The sequence below is a fragment of the Vombatus ursinus genome, unplaced genomic scaffold (genome assembly GCF_900497805.2).
Source record: "Vombatus ursinus unplaced genomic scaffold, bare-nosed wombat genome assembly UNPS02014791.1, whole genome shotgun sequence".
Taxonomy (NCBI): Eukaryota; Metazoa; Chordata; class Mammalia; order Diprotodontia; family Vombatidae; genus Vombatus; species Vombatus ursinus.
Genome location: NW_020954569.1, coordinates 78,043,950 through 78,065,289, shown reverse-complemented (window position 1 = coordinate 78,065,289; position 21,340 = coordinate 78,043,950). Strand labels below are relative to the sequence as shown.

General features: G+C 36.8%; 1 protein-coding gene across 3 annotated transcripts in view; it reads right to left on the bottom strand.

Annotated features, from left to right (window-relative positions):
• The window catches only part of NEDD4L (neural precursor cell expressed, developmentally down-regulated 4-like, E3 ubiquitin protein ligase), a 452,792-nt gene that overhangs the window by 327,829 nt on the left and 103,623 nt on the right, over positions 1-21,340 (bottom strand). The window contains exon 1 of one of the 3 annotated variants that reach the window (XM_027868837.1): positions 11,913-11,986. The exons of the other annotated variants lie outside the window; for them this stretch is intronic. The gene's annotated coding sequence lies outside the window, so the exon portion shown is untranslated. Of the gene's footprint in view, positions 1-11,912; positions 11,987-21,340 lie in introns of those variants that run through there. 3 annotated transcript variants of the gene reach the window in all.

The following is a 21,340-nucleotide window of genomic DNA, read 5'->3' as shown; positions in this document are numbered from 1 at the left end:
AATGTGCCTTCTACATTTATTCTATCTCCCTCAAACTCTTTTTTTAGTCAAATCCAGTGAGCCAGGACAGGACCTCAAATTAAGAAGCTATTTTCTATTACTGCAGTGGAAAATCAAGTATAAAATCAACTGGCACTTTGAGAGAACAGGAGATTTCTTTGAGAACAAAGACACTCATCATCTAGAACAGCATCCTTTTAGATGCACAAAATCAGAAGAGAGGTGACAATTTTTCATCCATCTCAGAGAAACAGAAACAAAGGGTCTATTCATTTGTTAGAATGTTTCCTTATTTGTAGGGGGGAAAACCCAGCTACTTCAACAATTACTGAAAGGGAAAGAACTGACAGTTAAGTCCCTGTGTAAATATAAATCACAGAAGTAATGTTTCAAAAAGCTTCTTAGGAAGCATAGTATCCATTCAGCTGCAAGGGGCTTTATTCCATTACAATCATAAGCAGTGATGACGGAAGAGCAGTGAAGCTAAGAGGGAAATCGAAGGAAGGTAACGTACACAGGGAGGAACATAGAGTTCCTGAAGGGAACTTGAAAAGCACTGCTTGAAACAATGCAAAAGAACAAGTCCATCAGAGCAGGGAAAGCCCCAGGCTGGCCAAACGGGAGAGAACTGAGTTATCTAGGCAATCGAAAATAAACTGTTCCTGTAACATAAAGGAAAACAAAATTAAAAGCCATCAGGATTCAGATTGATGTAATAACCATTCCTGATTCCTGAGGGCCAATAATTAAGTATATTTATCTCTTGATAGAGAGGTAGTTGGTGGATCACCTGTTTGAATGCTACAGGCTTTTCAGCATGGAGGATATGTGGTTTGTTTGGCTTAACTGTTTCCTCTTTATTACAAAGAGTTTTATTGGGGGGGGGTGCATTGAGAATGATAATGATCTGTTTGCATGTTCCTAAGCATCAATAGATCATTAATAAAACAGTATCCTACAAAGTTAGAGTAGCTATGCTGTCAACCACAAAGGACAGCCAAGGGTGTATTTGACAACAGCTATATCCACTTGATATAAAATTACAAACAAGTCTCTTATCCTCCTCTTCCCCCAACCCCTTTATCCTTTTTTCTCTTCTAAATGAATTACAAGTAGATTCTGGCTGTTTCTGATCTAAAAAATCAGGACACATGCTCTTGTATGGGATAATTCTTTCATAAGTCTTTTAAAAGCATACATTCTATCTTAAAATCAGGAATATCTTGCCAAAATCCAGGATGTTTGTTGGCATTATAGTTAGTTAGGCATAACAAAATATTGTTAACCAACTAAGGCAGCCTTTTTCATGTATTAAGACAGTTGTGTCCAATGGTTGGAACAGAGGGGAAAGACTCAAGTTAGGACTCCACATGGGGGTACAGAAATACATTATTAGTGTTAGTTATGACCCCACAGGAGACATGGTTCACTGCAGCTTCACTTCCTTCAAATGTGAAAACATACATAATCAGATTTAACATTTCTGGTCAGCCTCATTACTCAGAAATGCCAATTTATTATTGTAAAGCATGAAGGCTCAACCAACAATGGTGGATAACTATCAGCAACTCATTAACAAACTAATAATGTTGAAAAACAGCACTGCCTAACTTACCAGTGTTGTAAAAGATGCCTTGAGTGCATTGAGTCAAAAGAAATGACCAACAAGATAGAAAAGATCATTTAAAAACATTTCTATTTCTCAATGTATATGATGCTTATAACAATATAAATGGAAACAATCACAAAATAATAAAAAATGAATGCCACAAAATGACAGAGAACAAGCTTGGCCCCCAGAAAGAAAAGATACCTCCCCCTCCTTTCATTTGCAGAGAAGCCTGTAATGTCAGATTTTTTTTTCTACATATTTGATCAATTTTGATGGTTTTGTTCTTCCACTTTTTCTTTTTAAAATGTCTTTTTTATGCGATGACCCTGAGGAAAGAGAAGTATATAGAAGGAAATCTAAGTGATACAAAAATTAAATATATCAATAAAATGTATATTTTTAAAATGGGAGGGATGATTTTATTTGTGTCTCTGAATACCCAAGAGCTTATCACTGTGCCTTGTGCATAGTGGGAATTTAATATTTGTTGACTGATTTTTTTTGGGGGGGGGAATGAATGTGGCAAAATTATGAAGAACAAGATTTGGCCCCAAAGAAGAAATATGAGGAGACATGCTCCCCCCCACTACTTTTTGGAGGGGAGTGGTGAGTCACAAGTGTAGAACATTGCTTTTAATGTGAATCTTTTTTGGTGTATTGATTAGTTTTCCTGAATGTTTTAATCTTCCTTTTTTTTTCTTTTATCTTTGAAAAAAAAAACTCTTCAAGGAGAGGTTTTAAGGGAATAGCTACATAATGTAAAAACAAAAGATCTCAATAAAAACTATTTTAATATATTTCTGTATCTATTTTCACATGGAAATACAGATGAAACTAAAGCACAGTAATATCACCCTACCTACTAACAGTCTCTTTGGTCTCTTAAAATCGAAGGCTCTAAGAGGCAAAACCTAGCTTTTACAAGGTAACTAATTTCATTCTAAGCATGGGTGTGTCCTGCTTAAGAGAATCTCATGAAAGAAATTCCTGTACCAAAACATCAAACTGTTTCAAACAGAAAAGGGGTGTGTTGGGGGAGGGGGAGAGGTGGGAAACAAGGAAATTAAAGATATCCTTTTTGATGACAGCTGCAAGATGCTGGATTATGATAGCTTACTTACAGGTTTTTTGAAAAAATGACAAAATGCATTTTAGTATTTTTCTAAGTTTGAAATAAATTTTCACTTTTTAAGCCTCTAATACTTTTCATTTTAAATGAATTTATCTATATAGAAGGACACTCTTAAAAGAAGTACAAGTCAGAAATTCCTTCAAAATGATTGATGCTTAGGGTTTTTCTTTCTGTTGGTTTTTTTTTTTTTCTCTCATTACTCATAGTACTTGCGGGAAGAGTGGTTGGTACTGTAGGAAGAGCATTCATTGGCTCTGGGAAGCAGAGGGCCTGGGTTTATAGCACATCTCTGGGATTTACTTCTTGTGTGACTTGGGGTTAGTCATTGAATCTCTGTAAGTATCAATTTCTTCATCTGTAAAATAAATGATCTGGAGTCACTAGCCTCTGCAGTCCATTGTAACTCTAGGTCCAGGATTGTATGAAATCATTTCTGCTTCTGAAGCAAGCATTGAGGGATTTTTCCTTGGGGTTTTGATATCTGGTTCCATTTAAACAAAACAATGCAGGCATTCCACTGCTCAGTTCTACCTGGGATGTCTTCAGTTCACTAAAGACACAACCTCTCCCCCACCACTACAGGCTGTCGACCCTATTTTCTGAGTTCAAGATCTTACATGAAAAGAAGCATACTTTGAGAATGAGGAGTTTTAGTTTTTCTTTGTTATGCAACATATTATTATTTCTTGTTACACAGTTTTCAAATTGCCACTCTTATCCTTCATTTACTTCACTTTTTCTTAAACCCATGCTTTAGAACTGACATGAAATTGAGCATCCAAACTCCTTGCTACACAAACCAACGCTATGCTTCTACTAAGCCTAGACTTCTATCTAAATGACCAGACCAAACAAAGATAAGTGACTTGCCCAAGGTGGCACACCTGTATAACTAAGCTTCAAAGCCTGGCTCTAAGTCTAAGTCTTTACACTACCAAATCTCTTTATAATATGCCACAGTGCCTCCTGTGACTCTTCCCACACTTTGACAACTTCCAGGTACCTGTGCATTTGTAGAATCCTAGAATTGGTCTACTAGTCCAACAGCACGAGCAATACATGAAATCATTCCACAACATCCCAGACCAGATTTTCGTAAGTCACCGATCTGAAGCTGGAAGAGACAGTAGAGCACATCTCGTCCAACCTACTCCTATTTATAAAAAAAGGAAATTAAGGCCCAGAGGCACTAAGTGGCTCAATCAGGACCACAGTTAGTGACTACTTAGTAAGGGAAATAGGATGCAAACTGAAGTCTTTTTGTTTTTGTTTTTTGTTTGGTTTTTTTTTTTTTTTTTTTCTTTTTTAGTGAGGCAATCAGGGTTAAGTGACTTGCCAAGAGTCACACAGCTAGTAAGTGTTATGCGTCTGAGGTGGATTTGAACTCAGGTCCTCCTGACTCCAAGGCCAGAGCTCTATCCACTGTGCCACCTAACTGCCCCAAACTAAAGTCTTTTGACTCAGAATCCTCTACCCTTTCTATTATACCACAGTGTTTTCCTGAAGGTACCATATACTGAAATGTCTCTAAGGATGGGAAACTCTTTACCTTTCTGAAGTAAGTTTTAAAAAAAAATCTAATCATTAGGAAGTTCTTCCTTACATTAAACTGAATTCTGTCACTGACATTTGCCCATTGATCCTAGACTTGGCTTCTGAAGTTGTACAGGAGCCCTTAAATTTGAGTGATAGTCCTTCAGCTGCTCGAAAACAGATATCATAAGCCCTTTTAAAACTTTTGATCTTGAGTTCTTTCAACCACTCATCACACAATATGATTTTGAATCCCTTCAATCAAAGAAGAGTTCAGAATCATTGTTGTCAGAGAAATTGAAAGACAGCAAATCTAGTAAGCTCTCACTACCCATGTTCTCCAGGAAATATACCAACCAGCTCACAAGTATCATGACAAGTAGGGTGACTCTAAATTGTGGAGGACCTTGACGGCAAAAGAATTGGCAAAAAGAAAGAAAGAAAGGAAGGAAGGAAGGAAGGAAAGAAGGAAGGAAGAAAGGAGGAAGAAAGGAAGGAAGGAAGGAAGAAAGGAAGGAAGGAGGGAAAATTAACTTTACTCCAAAGGTAATGGGAAACTACTTAATATTTTTGAGTAGAAGAATGTCTCAGCAATGTCTATCCATAAGGAAGACTATTCTGGCAGAAAAATTAAGAAGAGATTATAAAGACATAAATTAGAATGCAAGTTTCCTGAGGGCTGGGGTTGCTTTTTTTTTTCTTTGCCTTCCCTAACACCTAGAACAACACCTTGCTCTTAGTAAGAATTAAACTGAAGGCAGAAGGAAAAGATGGTAGATAAAAGACCACCCACTAGAATATTACCACATTGGACAAACAGGACAAATGAGGGTCTTTACTGTGGTGATGAAAGGGAAATGGAAAAAAAAATATAGTTGGAAAAGATATTAAAATGAGATTGACAATATTTGGTAACCAGTTGATTGTGACAAATGAGCAAGAGTGAAGAATCAAAGACAACACTGATATTTCAAGCACGGAGATTCAGTGAATAGTGGTAGCAGTATGGGAAATTTTAATTTCAGTTTTGAACAGGTTGAGTGTGATGTGACATCCATGTAGGAATGTCCTATAGTCAATGGGAAAAAAGGAAAGTGGGAGAAAACTTGGAAAGAAAGTTCATCACTAGACTTAGAGAGATAAAGGAGTCATCTGTGAAGTGGTGATTTGTGAGATTGAATGAGATGGTCAAGGGGCCAGTGAAGGAGGCAATGAAAGAACCATTACAGAGATAAGAGAACCATGAGTGTGGGGTAGAATCTCTGGCACCAAAGGAAAAGGTATAAATGGTGGAGGATAGATAGCAGTACTAGAGATCAGTTATAAGGGGAGGACAGTATGATTCAAAATAAGTTAGATGGAGACAGAAATAAGGTTAATGGACACTTCAGAAAAGAGAAGCAAAAAGAACATTACTTAAGTTAAAAGGTTTTGAAGAAGGAGGGTGGAGAGGAAGTAAAGGGAATAAAAAAAAAAACTAAACCAACAATTTGAGTAAAGTCAAGGAACTTGGAACAAAATAGGTGAATGAGAATGGGTAGGGGAATAGTGAAGAACTTGTGTGAACAGACTGGAATCAAATTAGAATAAGCAAAAGTAAGTACAGAGAAGAAGGGTGTGTGTGTGTGTGTGTGTGTGTGTGTGTGTGTGTGTGTGTGTGTGTAAAATGTAAAGCTAACCATTATAATGCAAGGGAATGGCTTCAACAACAGAGACCATGGTGAGACAGAAACAAAAAGTATACAAAAGAGACAGAGGAAAAAAGACACAATGTCAGAACAAATAAGATAATGAAATTCAACATTAAAAAAATAGAAAATAAAGACACATAGAATGAAAAACTGACAAGCTGAAACAGAAATTACTGAAGCATCAGATATTAACAAAACAAAAACAGTAGTTCAAGTCCTGCTATCTGATGTGGTAAAAATGAAAATACTCAATGTCAAGAGAAAATATAGGATCATAACTTTAAAGGTAGAAGAGAGGTATTCTATTCCAGTTCCCTGATTTTACAGATGAGGACTTTCAAACTCAGATATTTAAGGATTTGCTAAGAGTCACATAACTAGTAAGGACCAGAAGAAGGATTTGAGCATGTCTTCCCTACCCCTAGTCCAGCACCTTTTATCTGATAGCTTGTACTGTTACACAAGAAAACATCTTTACATTATGTTACATTACATGAATCAGAAAACACATAGATAATGCAATAATTATTATAAATGTAACAGAAAAGTGAACAAAAAGTAAAATATAGAAACAGACTGTTGGAAAAAAACTAAATTGAAACTCATGCATTTTGTTAATGCATTAAAACATTAAGGAATATATATATATATATTTTTATGGATCATATCATACTTAGTATGCGCTAGAGTACAGGAAAAATTACAAGCATAAAAAGTAGAAATAGCAAACTGATACTTTATACATCATAATATAATTAAAATAGTAATTAAACACAGGGAACACAAGTAAAAGATATAGGTCTAAATGAAAACTAAATGACATCCCAAATAATGAATGAGTCAAAAAAAAATAGAAAATTTTAAAATGAGAAACAAAATGAACTTTGTATAAAAAAGACAATAAAGTCAACAAAGCTTTAGCTAATGAAAGAAATCAAATTAATAAACTCACAAATGAAAAAATAAACTTAAAACTGAGGGCATTTTAAAAAAATTATCAAAATCCATTGTACACAATCATATGCTATCCAAACTGAGAATTTAAAAGAAAAAGATGGCTAGCTAAACATAAAAATGTCCAAGGTAATAAAACAAGGTTGACCTTCACCCAATCTCAGAAAGTATAACTGAACGAGTCATAAACTACCAGAGAAACAAAATCCAAGTCCAAATGGATTTACAAGGGCATTTCGAGCATTTAAAAAGCAAATAAAACCAAAGTTACATAAGATCTTAATACATAAAGCAAGGAACAATAAAGCAGATAAAGAAATGCATACCCAGTTAACTCATGAATAGTAGTGCAAATAAATAAATAAATAAATAAAATCCTAGGTATCTTCTATAAAGAGAAATGATGGGTAGATAGATTCAAAAAGGTATTCATGACAGTTGAATTTATACTATGAAACCATGTTCAACATTATGAAAATAATTAGCATATTTAATCATATTAAAATGTACAACTTTATCAATAAAGAAATAACTTGGAAAAATACAGTAATCATTTATACTAAAAAATATAAAAATATAATAATAGAAGGGCTGTTTTTAATATTATGAAAAAAGTATATTTCTAAATAAAATAGCTGGTGAACTTGTTTCCCTGTGTGATATCATACGTATAATTGCTATCAATTTCTTCCTTTCTCAATAGGTGGGAGAGGGAGAGAAAGGAAATGGAGAATTTAGAACACAAAATTTTTTGGAAACAAATGCTTTAAAATAAATGAATAATAAATATGTTTAAAAAATAAAATGGCTAGCATTGTTTATGGAGAAGTACTAAAAGCTTCCCTGATAAATATTAGATAAAGCAAAAATGTCCCTCTCCCCTTTATTATTTACATAGTACTAGAAATAATATTCATACTAGAGTAAGAGATTAAAGGCATAAACATCTGCAAAGTGAAGATAAAATTATCCCCATTTGTACATAACATGATGGCTTATTTAGAAAACCCCAGAGAATCAATAAAGAAATAAATTAAGATCATTAATAGTTTCACTTGAGTAGCAGGATAAACAGTAAATACATAAAAATCATCAGCATTTTACAAAGCATAGCAAAAGTTAACAATACATAATGCAAAGAGAATTACCATTCAAAATAACTACAAAATGCAGAGGATGTTGGAGGAAATTAAACTACCAGGACACATTATACAAATACAATTGCCAAATAACACTTCACAGAAAATGAAGGCTGAGAAGCAGAGGAGTACAGGGAATATGAGAGATGGCATTGGAGTTCTGCAGACCTGAGTTCAAATCTCCCCTTTGTCAATCCTCATCCTTCCTGACTTCTTTGTCATATTGACTATATTGACAATTGATCACCATCTCTATCACTATCTTTTGGATAACACTTCACTTGGTTACTCTGTTCTTTCTCCTGGTCCTCCTCCTATCTGCCCTACTCCTCCATTTTAGTTCTCTTCTTCCATGTCAGAGTCCCTAAGCACGAGTGCTTTCTAAGGCTCTGTTTTAAGCACTTTTCTTTTCTTGCTTTTTGCTCTCTATATTTTCCAAGTTAGTTTATTTTTACTACATCCAAAATGGTTGCAATGAAATGTTGATAACATTTCTTTCTGCCTTTGACTTCCTCTAGAAATAAGCTCAACAGTAGGATCCCTGAGTTAAAGGATATGAATCGTTCAGTTACATTTCTTGGATAATTCCAAATTATTTTCCAGAATGGATAAATAAATTCACAGCTCCCACTAACTGCATTAGTATACTTACATTCCTGCAGCACCTCCAACATTGACTAGTACTGTCTGTTCCCATCTTTGCCAATTTGCTATTTACTGGGTGAAACAAGTTATTTTAATTTGCATTTCTTCCTAGAGATTTGGAGCTTTTTAAAAAAAAGTGGCTGTTCATGTTTTGCAATTCTTGCTTGGAAAACCATTCATATTCTTTGCCTACCCATTGGGAATGACTCTTGCTTTTATTAATTTATGTTTATTCCTTATATATCTAGTATGTCATACTTGTATGAAAGATATTTGTTTAAAAACTTTCTCAGCTGTTTCCTTTCTATTTCTATTGATTTTATTCATGCAAAACCTTTCTTAATTTTTTATTTATTTTTTTAAGGCAATTGGGGTTAAGTGACTTGCCTAGGGTCACACAGCTAGTAAGTGTCAAGTGTTTGGTCTGAGGCCAGATTTGAACTCAAGTCCTCCTGACTTCAGGGCCAGTGCTCTATCCACTGCGCCACCTAGCTGCCCCTCTTTTTTAATCTTATGGATTCAAAATTCTCACAATCTTTCTGGGCCTCAATTTCTTTCACCTGTAAGATGAATATGTTGTACTTAATGGCCTCTAAGTTTCTTCCAGATTGAAATCTATGTTTCTATTTTAATGGAGAAGCCATTAAGTAACTATGACCATACCATATGCATGGAGAATAGATAAAACAGGATGCTAGAAAAGGTAAAAGGTAGACGTAAAGAGGTAGCATGTTCCAGGCATGGGAACTGCCAATACAAGCGCATAGTGTGAGGGGATTGAAGTGTTATGTTGCAGGAACAGCAAATGGGCAGTTTAACTGAATCCTAGAGTATGTGGAGGAGAAAAAAAAAAAAATATATATATATATATATATAATATAAGATATAATATATAATAAATATTAAATAAATTAAATATATATTAAATACACAATATAACATATTTTATAATATATTATATATTTATATATAATTATGTATAATGTAATTAAAATATAATATAATTTTTTTTATATATATATATATGTTTTTATATATATATATATATATATATATATATATATAAAGACTGGAAAGGTAGGAAGGGATCAGGTTATAAAGAACCTTAAATGCCAAACAATTCTGGAAGTAATAAAGAGCCACTGGAGTTTATGTAGAGAGGGATGATATGATCAGACCATATCATCTTTAGAAAAATCTTTAGGAAAATCACTTTGGCTTCTTAAACTTTTTATACTCCCGACCCCTTCAGTGCTTCTTAAACTTTGTGTTGCAATCCACATTTTAAGGAGTGCTAGATTAGAGTAAGGAGAGACTTGAGGCTGGGAAACCAAATAGAGGGCAACTAGAATAGTCCAGGTGATATACTAGGTTTGTGGCTATGTCAGGGAAGAAAAAAGAAGATATGTGAGAGATTTTGTGAAGACAGACAAGATTTAGCAGTGGATTGGATGTGTAGATGAAGTGCAAGTGAGGAATCAAGAAAGGCAACAAGATTGTGAGCCTGGTTTATTAGTAATGCTTTCTAGACTTATTGGAGAGTAAAGAATTGGTAGAGTTCAGGGAAAAAGATAATGAGTTCTGCTCTGTATGTGTTGTGTTCGAGATGCCTATGGGATATTTTGTTCAAGATGTGCAAAAGGCAGTTAGTGATGTGGGACTGCTCAGTTGGTGAGCTCAGGAGGGAAATTAGGGCTAGATATATAGATATGGGAATTATCTGCAAAGAGATGATAATTGAACAGAAAAATAGAGAGCACAAGAAGAGGGTCTTGAGGGACACTCAGAGTTAGTGAGCATGACATGGATAAAGAGCTAGCTAAGGATACTGAGAAGTTAGAAAAATGGGAGAACCAAGAGAGAACAATGTTATTAAAACCCAGAGAGTACGCAGAAGGTCAGTCAGTCATCAAACAGGCATTTTAAAGAATCTACTATGTACTACATGTCATCTTAAAGGCTGAGGATATAAAGCAGAATCATATTTACATGAAAAAGTGGTATCCTAGTAAAATACTCTCCTAGATAAAAAATTCCCGATTCCAAAATTACCCTCCTCTTCCCTACTAGGACCAAAATAAATCTTAGGGAAGCAACCTGGGAATTATTTAGTTGTCTAACATACAAAACATATTTCTGGATCCAAATGATAGGTGTTCTTAATTTTCTTCCTTAGCCATTGAAAACAAAAATTCTAGAGAAGTAGTTAATATTTATCAAGAAAGAAAACAATCATGAGACATCCCAGCAACCTAAATAGCCATTAAATTGATATAATAATTCTACAGACTGTTAAGATGGCATCATTAATTGATATCAAGTATTATATAATTCAGATGAGGGACATTTACATTTTTGGTAATTCTTAAAGCAATCCAGTATAAGCCATTATAAAGTCTCCAAATGAAGAGCTACTTTTCTTCAAAGCACAGTTTTGGCCCACCATAAAGGCTTAAGAAATGCTTTTGCATTCATTCATCTAATAAATCCACTAAACTCAATATTAAACAAAAAGATGAACCCACTAAAATAAGCAACGTGCTCAGAGGCAGGAGGTCATCCCTCACAGCCCACCTATCCATGCCCATGTATTCTACACAACACAAAGGAGAATCTTAGTGAAATATTAGTTTTCTTTTTGTGAAGCAGCAAAGAGAGAATAGATAAAGTGTTTGCCTTGGAGTCAGGAAAACAAGAGTTGAAGACCTTCGTTTCAAGCCCTGTCTCTAACACATACTAGTGTGGCAACCATGGACAAAAATCCCAGGCAGTTCTCTAGGACTGTAAATCATAGACAAGTATGATCTGTGTCTGTGGAAAGAGTTTGAGGAAAGGGGTTGGCCCTTACAGCAATGATATCACAGGTCACTCACACAGACACTGAAAAATCCCTATGAAGTTCATCCTTTTTTTCTTTAAAAAAGAAAAAAGTGAGGAGAGACAAACCCCTTCACCACTTGAGCAAACATCTATATAGAAACAATTTGAGCTTGGTTCTAAGAAGACACATTTTGTTACATTGCAATCCCAACAAAAATCACCCTCAAAAGAAAAAAAAGCCTTTGTTCGATCACTTCAAAAATTAGAGTAATATATTTCATGTTTTAAGTTTAGTATAATAAAACTATTACAGGTACATTTGAATTATAAGAGCTCTTAAAAAAAATATAAATTAAATTCTCCCTCCCCAGCAAGAAAAGTCTTACCAAATGGCATTTCTTAAGGCACGATGTCGATTTTAAGACTATACACCATAAAAGGCAGCTAAGTATCTGGAAAATTCAAGCAGTACTGAACAGTATGCGGAAGTTGTTGGCTGACTTGAACAGTAAATTTCCATTGTCAGGGTAACCAGGTAACTCTTTTCCCAAGAAAATGTTATTCTCTCTGTACCAGGACAGCTTTCTCTTCAGGAAATCTTACCTCTCCACCCCTTTCTCCCTTCAAATCCAAGGTGAGCTCAGTAATTTTCCACTGGAAACCAGGTCAGAGAGACCTGAAAAGGTGATTTTTTTCCTCCAACACACAAGGAACAGGCAGAACAAGGTCTCATCAACTACTACGGTCTCAGCTGCCTGAGTAAATATTTATCAGGGTGAACTATCTTCACATTTCAGATGTCATAAGGCAAACAGGTATAACTGTCAAAAGAGAGGGACCAAAAATCCCAAGTTCCAAGGAGGCCAATGTCACAGTGGCTCAATGCAACCTAGGAACGTGATGTAAATGAAGAGGTCCTTAAATAATTGGGTGGCACAGTGAATAGAGGCGCTGGGACTGGAATCAGATAAACCTAAGTTCATATCTGTCCTCGGACACTTACTAGCTGTGTGATCCTGGGAAAGCTACTTAACCTCTGTCTGCCTCAGTTTCCCCATCTGTAAAATGGGAATTATAATAGCAACTACCTCACAAAGTTCTTGTGAGGGTCAAATGAAATAATCTGCGTAAAGTGCTATATAAATGTTAGCTATTGTAATATTATTGTTATTACTAATGTTATTGTTATTGTTTGTCCTTTGTTCTCAAAGAAGACCAGGTCATCAGGGAGGTGATGCCATGACTTGCAAGTGAATTGGATTTGAGTGAGGGAGGGCTGTGCAAAGTCAGGAGCCTCACTTTCTGCTTTGGAGCCATCTGGGTCCAGTGCCAGATATAGATCAGGACGACTGGAGATGGCCCTCATTATTATTGTTGTTATTATTGAAAGACAGGTAGGATTTAGGATCATAGATTTAGAGTTTAGGTAGGAATTGGCAGCAAGTACTATGAATATAATGTTTACTATAGCTGGCACAGTGCCACCTATAGAGATGAGAACAAGGTAAACTCCAAAGTATATCAAATCCCCTGCTGATCAGACAGCATGGACTCTCCAAGGCCCTCGTTCCTCAGGTTGCCTTCACTTCTTGCTATTACTGACAGCCTGGATGGAGCTGCCCCTCTGTTTCTGCTTAATTTTCTTCTTTTTCATTATTAATCTGTGCTAAATCCTGCTCCAATACCCCCTCATGACTTGGAGTGACCCAAAGCTTTTAAAAGGGCTCAGGCCAAGGTGGGTTCTACCAAGTTGAGAAAACTTCAGGTATAGACCTGGAGAAAGTCTATACATCTGTCTGCAAAGGACTTACCTAATTAAGTTTCAAAAAGACTTCATCATCAGAAGGTTATCCATCAATGGATTTGGATGTCTTCTTTAATAGTAATTAAGAAAGTCCTTCTACACTAGAGCATAGGAGCTTCAGTGACCTAGTAAGGCTGCCTAGTAGACTGAAATACACAAGTGAAACCACAGTTCCTAGAAGTATTTCTATCAACCCACCATCTCTGTGTAAAGGTGGAGTTGACTGGATGCAGGTGGTGACTCAATTAAGTCATCCTGCGTCACTCAAAGTGTGATGCTTAAAAAATTTGAGAGACATAGTTTCTGGGCAATTAATCATTTTATTAATAATACTAGCATAATATCAATAAAAGGAATGGTCATTTGGCCATCTCTCTTGGACCAAAGACAGCTTGTGGTGGTGGGTTCCAGTTTATATGCTCTTGGAAGAGTGGGTATTCCTGAGGGTTGTAATCAACTCTGACTGGTTAACAATTAATGAGAGAATGAATATTATAAGGAGAGGTGGGCTTATTTCAATGAGGGTGTTGAGGTACATGGCATTGAGCACTCAAATCTTGGTCAAAAAAGATTTATCAATATCCATATCACCCATCTGACAAAAGGGAGAATCCACATTTTCCCAGGCCTGTACAAGTAAACACAATGAGCAGGAATCTACCCATTTGCCTAAACTTAGAATTTCTTTACTGTTTTTGCTTAGATTTTAGCCTGGGTAAGTCTCTGTCCAAGATTTCCTATACTACTTGATTTCTGGATGAAGAAGTAGAAAAGGGGAAAAAAACCTGGCCCTAATTCAGTAATTAGCTATTAATATATGAAAGAAATAATCATTTCTCTCAAAAGTAAGGGGTAATAAGTTGCCCAATTTCAATCATAAGTTTTAGATTAAGTGTTCAAAGTCTTTGAAAGCTATTGGAGGGACTTATTGGTGACATAAGTATCAAGATAGTGGATTAGTCATTTTCTCACGTCATCATGACCTCTCAAACCCTCTCAAAAATTATGCACCAAAGATAAAGCAAGTTCAAATGTTTCCATGGGCTAAGACATCAAGAATCCAAAAAAAAATGAAGGAAGGAGAGAAGGAAAGAAAAAAAAAAGAAGGAAGGAAAGGAGGAAAGAAAGAAAAAAAGAAAAAGGAAGAAAGGAAGAAAAAATAGGCAAAAAAGGGAAAAGGTTAACCTTCCCTCCAACCTTAGGAATGGATGCTCACTGACCTTGAGCTCACTCAGCATCCTTTTCCCACCTTGCATGCTACCTGCAAGAAGGCCTCACTAGTAGACCCAAGGACACAACACAGGTTTACAACAAAACCCACATCTCCTGGTCCTTACCTTCCTCCTCCCAGTGCATTAGAGACCCCAGCTCCAGTGTATGGATGTTTTCTCCAATCTCAACAGGCAGCTTGGCCACAGCCCTTCAGAAGCAAAAGCCTGCTGGTGGTGCAACCTGGAAGTAGCAAGTCTGCAAAACTTTGAACTGCCAGTGCCAAGGAAAGCAGGGTGTGAACTGCCAGTGCCAGGCCAAAGAACTAAGGAACAGAGGAAGTGGGACAGGTCACTGGGACAGGACATTGTGCTTGTGGGGAGCTGGGCAGCATTCCACCAAGACTGAGAAAAGAACACAGCATTCAACTAAGACCAGTTCTGACCACCTAAAAGTTAGTTAGGAAGGAAAGAAACATGAAAGAAGCAAAGGAAATATGGCCTCCAGATCTAGTAAATGAGTTCAAGCATCTATGAATAAAAGCCACAAAATAAAGGAAAATGACCCAACATTTAATGATAGAGGACTCTGTGGAAGTTGAGGAAAACATGGAACCATAACATACTGCTTCTGAGTGGTTTAAAAGAGAAATGAAAATTATGAGAGCAGAATTGGGTCCTATGTAGCAAAAATGACGAGCAGAATAGAAAAACTTTCATCTGTAACGGCAAGCCTCACGAAAGCAACAAGTAAATAATAAATTGGAAATGCAAATACAGAAGTGAAAGACAATCTAGAAGAGAAGCAAAAAAAAAAAATTTAAAAAGGACATTAAAAGAATAAATGCTCACCAGAGCCAGGTCATTGTACACAGTAATAGCAATATTATTCAATGATCAACTGTGAATTACTTAGCTGATTAATACAATGATCCAAGATAATTCTGAAGGACTTATGATGAAAAATGCTATCCACCTCCTGAGAAAGAAGTGACGGAGTCTGAATGAAGATTGAAGCATAGTTTGGTTTGTTTGGTTTTTTTGCTTTATTTTTCTTGGGTTTTTTTTTGAGGGGATCTGTGTTTTCTTTTACAACATAGCTAATACAAAAATATGATTCACATGCCTTCACATGTATAATCGATATCAAATTGTTTTCCTTCTTAAGAATGGGAAAGGGGAAGAAGAGGGAGAGAAAGAATTTGGAACTCAAAATTTAAAAAAGAATGCCAAAAATTTTTACATGTAATTGATAAATATTTAATGAAATACAAATATATTGGTGGGGAGGAGATATGTTCATTGTGTAAACAAAATATACGTTTCTTGGAAACAGGGTGCAAAGAGACAGCCTAAAGATATCCCAGGGGCAGCTAAGTGCCGCTGTGGATAGAGAACCTGCCCTGGATTCAGGAAGACCTGAGTTGAAATCTGGCCTCTAACACTTGACCACTTACTAGCTGTGTGACCCTGGGCAAGTCACTTCACCCCATTGCCTCACAAAAAAATTAAATTAAACTAAAAAATAAATAAAAAGATCTCCCAGAAGAACATGGCAGGACAAAATTTTAACATCATAATGAAAGAAATAAAAGAGAATTGTCTAGAAATTCTGAACATAGAAAATTAAATACCTATTTAAGAATTTAAAAACTGCCTGGAGAAAAAAAAAAACCCAAGGCTGCAAACTCCAAGACACATAGTAGTTAAATTCAACAATTCAATTCAGAAACATTAAGTTCTTCAAGACATCAAGAGAAAGACTTTTAAATACAAAGGAAAGGAGAGTTGAATAACACAAAACTATTCCATGTCAACTAGAAAAAGGAGGAAAGATGGAATAATGTGTTCTGAAGAGCACAGGAGCTCAGGATGTATCCCAGAGTGACCTATCCTGTAAATCTGAGCCTAACCATATCAGGTACAAGATGGACTTCGTTAATAAAGAAGAGTCTGAAATGTTTTTTAGAAAGAAAGTCTTCTAGGGGCAGGTAGGTGGCGCAGTGGATACAGCACTGGCCCTAAAGTTAGGAGGACCTGAATTCAAATACAGCTTTAGACCAAACACTTGACACTTACTAGCTGTGTGACCCTGGGCAACTCAACCCCAATTGCCTAAAAAAAAAAAACAACAACAATAAAAACTAAAAACTAAAAAAAATACATCTTTTGGGGGTTTTTTTTGGTTTGTTTTATTTTGGTTAGGCAATGGGGTTAAGTGACTTGCCCAGGGTCACACAGCTAGTAAGTGTTATGTGTCTGAGGTCGGATTTGAACTCAGGTCCTCCATCCAGGGCCAGGCCTCTATCTACTGCGCCACCTAGCTGCCCTGAAAAAATACGTTTGATAAAAAAAAAAGGGGGGGGGAGGGGGGCAGCTAGGTGGCGGAGTAGATAGAGCACTGGCCCTGAAGTCAGGAGGACCTGAGTTCAAATCCAGCTTCAGACCAAACATTTGACACTAGCTGTATGATCCTGGGCAAGTCACTTAACCCCAATTGCCTTTAAAAAAAAAACAAGTCTTCTGATGAGAGGATATCAGATAGGAAATCTGTTCCAACTGGAGGTTTTTTGTCATACCCTCTGGGTCCTGTATAAAAGCATTCATCTAGTTGGAATCAAGGATAGATTACAGCAAATGATAAATTAGGATAGAACATTCCAGTTACGTCCCTTGAGTAGTCACTTGGTGGAGAAGAGAGCATTTGAGCCAGACCTCGGTTACATCCCCAAAACTCCCTCCACTTTGGCCAGAGGAAAAGCATATGGGCTTGAAATACCAAACAGAGAAATCTGTATTTCATCCTAAGAGCAAAAGCAAGCTACTAGAACTTCCTAGGGAAAGACAATCAGACATTCATTTTTAGGCATATCAGTTTGACTGCTGGGTGGATAATGGGTTGAAGAAGACAGAGCTTGGCTCAGCATGCTACTGCAATAGCCCAAGCAGGAGGTGACATGGACTTGAACTAGAATAGCTGTGGTATGAGTAGAGGAAGGGGGATGGATGTAAGAGATATCAAGGGAATAGAATCAAGAAGACTTTGTGACTGACTGGAAATGGTAGGGGTTGGGGGAAGGGAAGGTTGTGCAGGAGGGCCGAGAAGAGAGGACTCTTAGGTTTTGAACCTGGGTAACTTGAAGAATTGTGGGACCTCCATAGAAATAGGGAAGTTTCATATAGGAGTAGATTTGTTTTCTTGCATGTTGGTTTGCTGTATGCTATAACCCTGACATTGTCCTCTGAGTTACACTTTCATTCAACCATTATTTCTTTCTTTACAATAGAAAAGGCCAAGATGTATAGTAGGGATTCAATTAGTATATATAATCAGCTCCCTGACTTAGTTGTATTATTCAAATTCTCACTGCATATTTCCATTGGACTGAAACTTAATACCATACTTTACCTAATTATTACTTCAAAGAGTATGAATTCAAGTACATATGACCGTTTCAAGGGATCTGGTATTTATACTAATCAGTACCTAGCTAATTGCAAATCCAGCCTCAGATACTTACTAGATATGTGACCTTGGGCAAGTCACTTAACCTCTGTTTGCCTAGGCCAGGGGTGGGGAAGTGGCCTCAAGGACACATGTGGCCCTCTGGGCCCTCAAGTGTTCTGTGAAGTTTGAATTCAGTCAAAGGGCTGCACTTGAGGACCTAGAGGGCCACATGTGGCCTCAAGGCCACAGGTTTCTCACCCCTGGCCTAGGAGGCAAATCGGTGGCTCAATGGATAGAGCTCTGGGCTTAGAATCAGGAGGATGAGTATGAATCCAGCCTCAGACACTTACTAGCTGTCCTGGGCAAGTCAGTTAGCCACTGCCTGCCTCAGTTTCCTCATATGTAAAAATAGGGATAGAAGCAGCTAGGTGGCACAGTGGATCAAGCACCAGCCCTGTAGTCAGGAGGACCTGAGTTCAAATCTGGCCTCAGACACATAACACTTACTAGCTGTGTGACTCTGGGCAAGTCACTCAACCATGACTGCCTCACCAAAAAAAAAAAGGGATAATAATTTCCAATGCTACTGCCCAGCATTGTTGTGAGGATAAAATAAAAATATTTCTGAAGTATTTTCTGTACCTTAAAGTGCTATATGAATGCTAGTTTAATTTGTTATCATTAACTGGGTACTTGGTACACTTAGTATATATTATTACTTTTACTCTTAGAATGGGTCTGGAAGAGCCTATCCCTTGAGGAATAAGAGGCCTGGAGAAGTAAAATGATTTGTCTCAGAGCTACCTAGCTAGTGATAAAGCCTAGACCAGGCCCCAAGTCTTCACATTGTCTAAACTTGTATTTTTGGGGTACTGAATTTGGAAGGGGCCTTAGAGCAAGAGTTCTTAACTTTCTGTATGTTACATACCGCTTTGGTTGTCTAGTGAACCCTATGAACCCCTCCTCAGAATAATGTTTTTAAATGAGTAAAATAAAATATATAGAATTACAAAGGAAACCAATTATATTGAGGTATAGATATCAAACTATTTCTTAAGAAAACAAGCTCAATTACTATCAATTACTATCACAAATAGTAATTATAATTTTGAATGTGAATGTGATGTTTATAGCAGCTCTTCTTGCAGTGGCAAAGAACTGGAAATTGCAGGGATCCCCATTAATTGAGGAGAGGCTGAACAAGTTGTGGTGTGTGGTTGTGATGGAATACTACTGGGCTATAAGAAATCATGAGCTCAATGATTTTAGAAAGGCATGGAAAGACTTACACAAAATGATGAAGAATGAAGTGAGCAAAACCAAGAGAACATCGCATACAATAATAGCAATATTGTTTTTAAAATAACTTTGAACTAAGTAATTTTGAGTAATATAAATACACAAATTAAAAATAAAGGATATATGAAGAAAAATACTACCTGCATCTAGAGAAAGAACTGATAAATAGAAGTGTGTATAGAATAATATATATACACACACACACATATATAATTATATTTATATTTATATATATTTATATTTACACATATACACACATACACACACATACACACATACATCTATTTGTGTCTAATGGTAGTCATCTCTAGGGAAGAGGTGGGGGCAGGGAAGGAAAAAAAGAAATTTATATGATAACTGTGTATGTTTGGGGGGAAGAGCAAGTTGTACATAACAGACTTGTGGTTACATGTGCAAATTTTTAAATTTTACTGTGTTTTGGAAATGCTTATGATGGGGGATAGGACCTGCGCTCCTAAAAAGAAAAGACCATGTCTTTGCCCCTGAACTTTTCCACACATTTCTACCTAGATACTTAATAATCCTTTCAACTGTCCTTTGATTGTGGCCCTCTGACCCAACCCAGCCTTTCATTTTCTGCACCTAGCCCACCCCAAGCTACTTGCCACTCAGATCCCACCCAGATCTTCTCACAGTCTTTTTCTGAATAGAAGTATCGGTCCCATTTTCATCAATTTCGAAGACTTACTAGGAATCTGCCTGCCATGCTAGTGTTATAATAATATCTCACTACTTTGACTGAAAGAAGGCTTGAGTGGTCAAATTCTTTTGAGGCAGGCCTGCCCTGTACCCTTGTATTTCAGGGTTCCGAGCACCCCAAACCGCAATACTTGTTTTGTTCTGTGAACTGAAAATAAATTTAAAAAAAAAAAGAAAGAAAACAAACTCACAGACACCAGGTTAAGAACTTCTGCCTTCAAGTCCAAGCCTCTCATTTTACAGAGAAGTGCCCAAACACAGACAGCTACAACTAAATGGAAGAGCCTCCACTCATATCCAAGGTTTTCGATCTCTTAAATCAGTGCTCATTTCACCTTCTCAAATAATCCCAATATTATATTCCCAAGTGAGGTGCAGTCTGGCTCACAACCCTCCTCTCCCTGTCCCTCCCCCCACTCTTCTGCAATATTCATGAGTGACATTTTATAAGCAAGTTTTTTACTTCATCATCCAAGTCATCATAGATTACTAAGACTTCGCATCACTTCATAAATTTACCACCACACACACACACACACACACACACACACACACACACACACACACACAAAATCCTACTTGGAATCACAAATGCAGGTGAAAGGATCAGTTTTATATGGGCAGTTCTCAAATTACATTTTTGTTGCTGAACAGGAGACAAGACACTGAATTATCTGGTTTGGGGATTTGCCTGGACAGTTTAGTAATAAACTGGCTTATTACTAAAAGAGAAAAGAATAGAATTACTAAAAGAGAAAGAATAGGTCTCTTCTCTCAACATGGGAAAGCAGTTAAGTAAGCAAATGGATGAGAAATACAGTAAGTCAAATTTCTACAAAGCAGAGCCAAAAAAAAATATATGGCAGGAAAGGATTCTAACAAGATTTTTACAGGCTCAGTTTAGTCTAATACATTTTGGGGGGAACCAGGCCTGTGATTTCATCAGTGTAGGGAACTCCCAGGAAGGAACAACCTCTCCTCACCTCCTTCCTTCCCCTTTGGAGGCAATCAGAGTTAAGTGACTTGGTCAGGGTCACACAGTTAGTTAGTAAGTGTCTGAGGCCAGATTTTAACTCAGGTCCTCCTGACTCCAGTGCCTGTGCTCTACCTGGGGCCACCTAGCTGACCCAGGAACTTCTTTAGTAATGCATATCAACACCTTTCACTGAAAATTATAGCCTTGGAGAGTTGCTTGGGGAACTAAGAGGTTAAGGGCCTTGACCTTGGTCACACAACCAGGAAATGTCAGAAGCGGGCCTTGAACTCAGCTCTTTCTGGCTCCCATGACACCACAATTCCTTCAGAATATATCCAAGATCTAACACGTGATTTCAT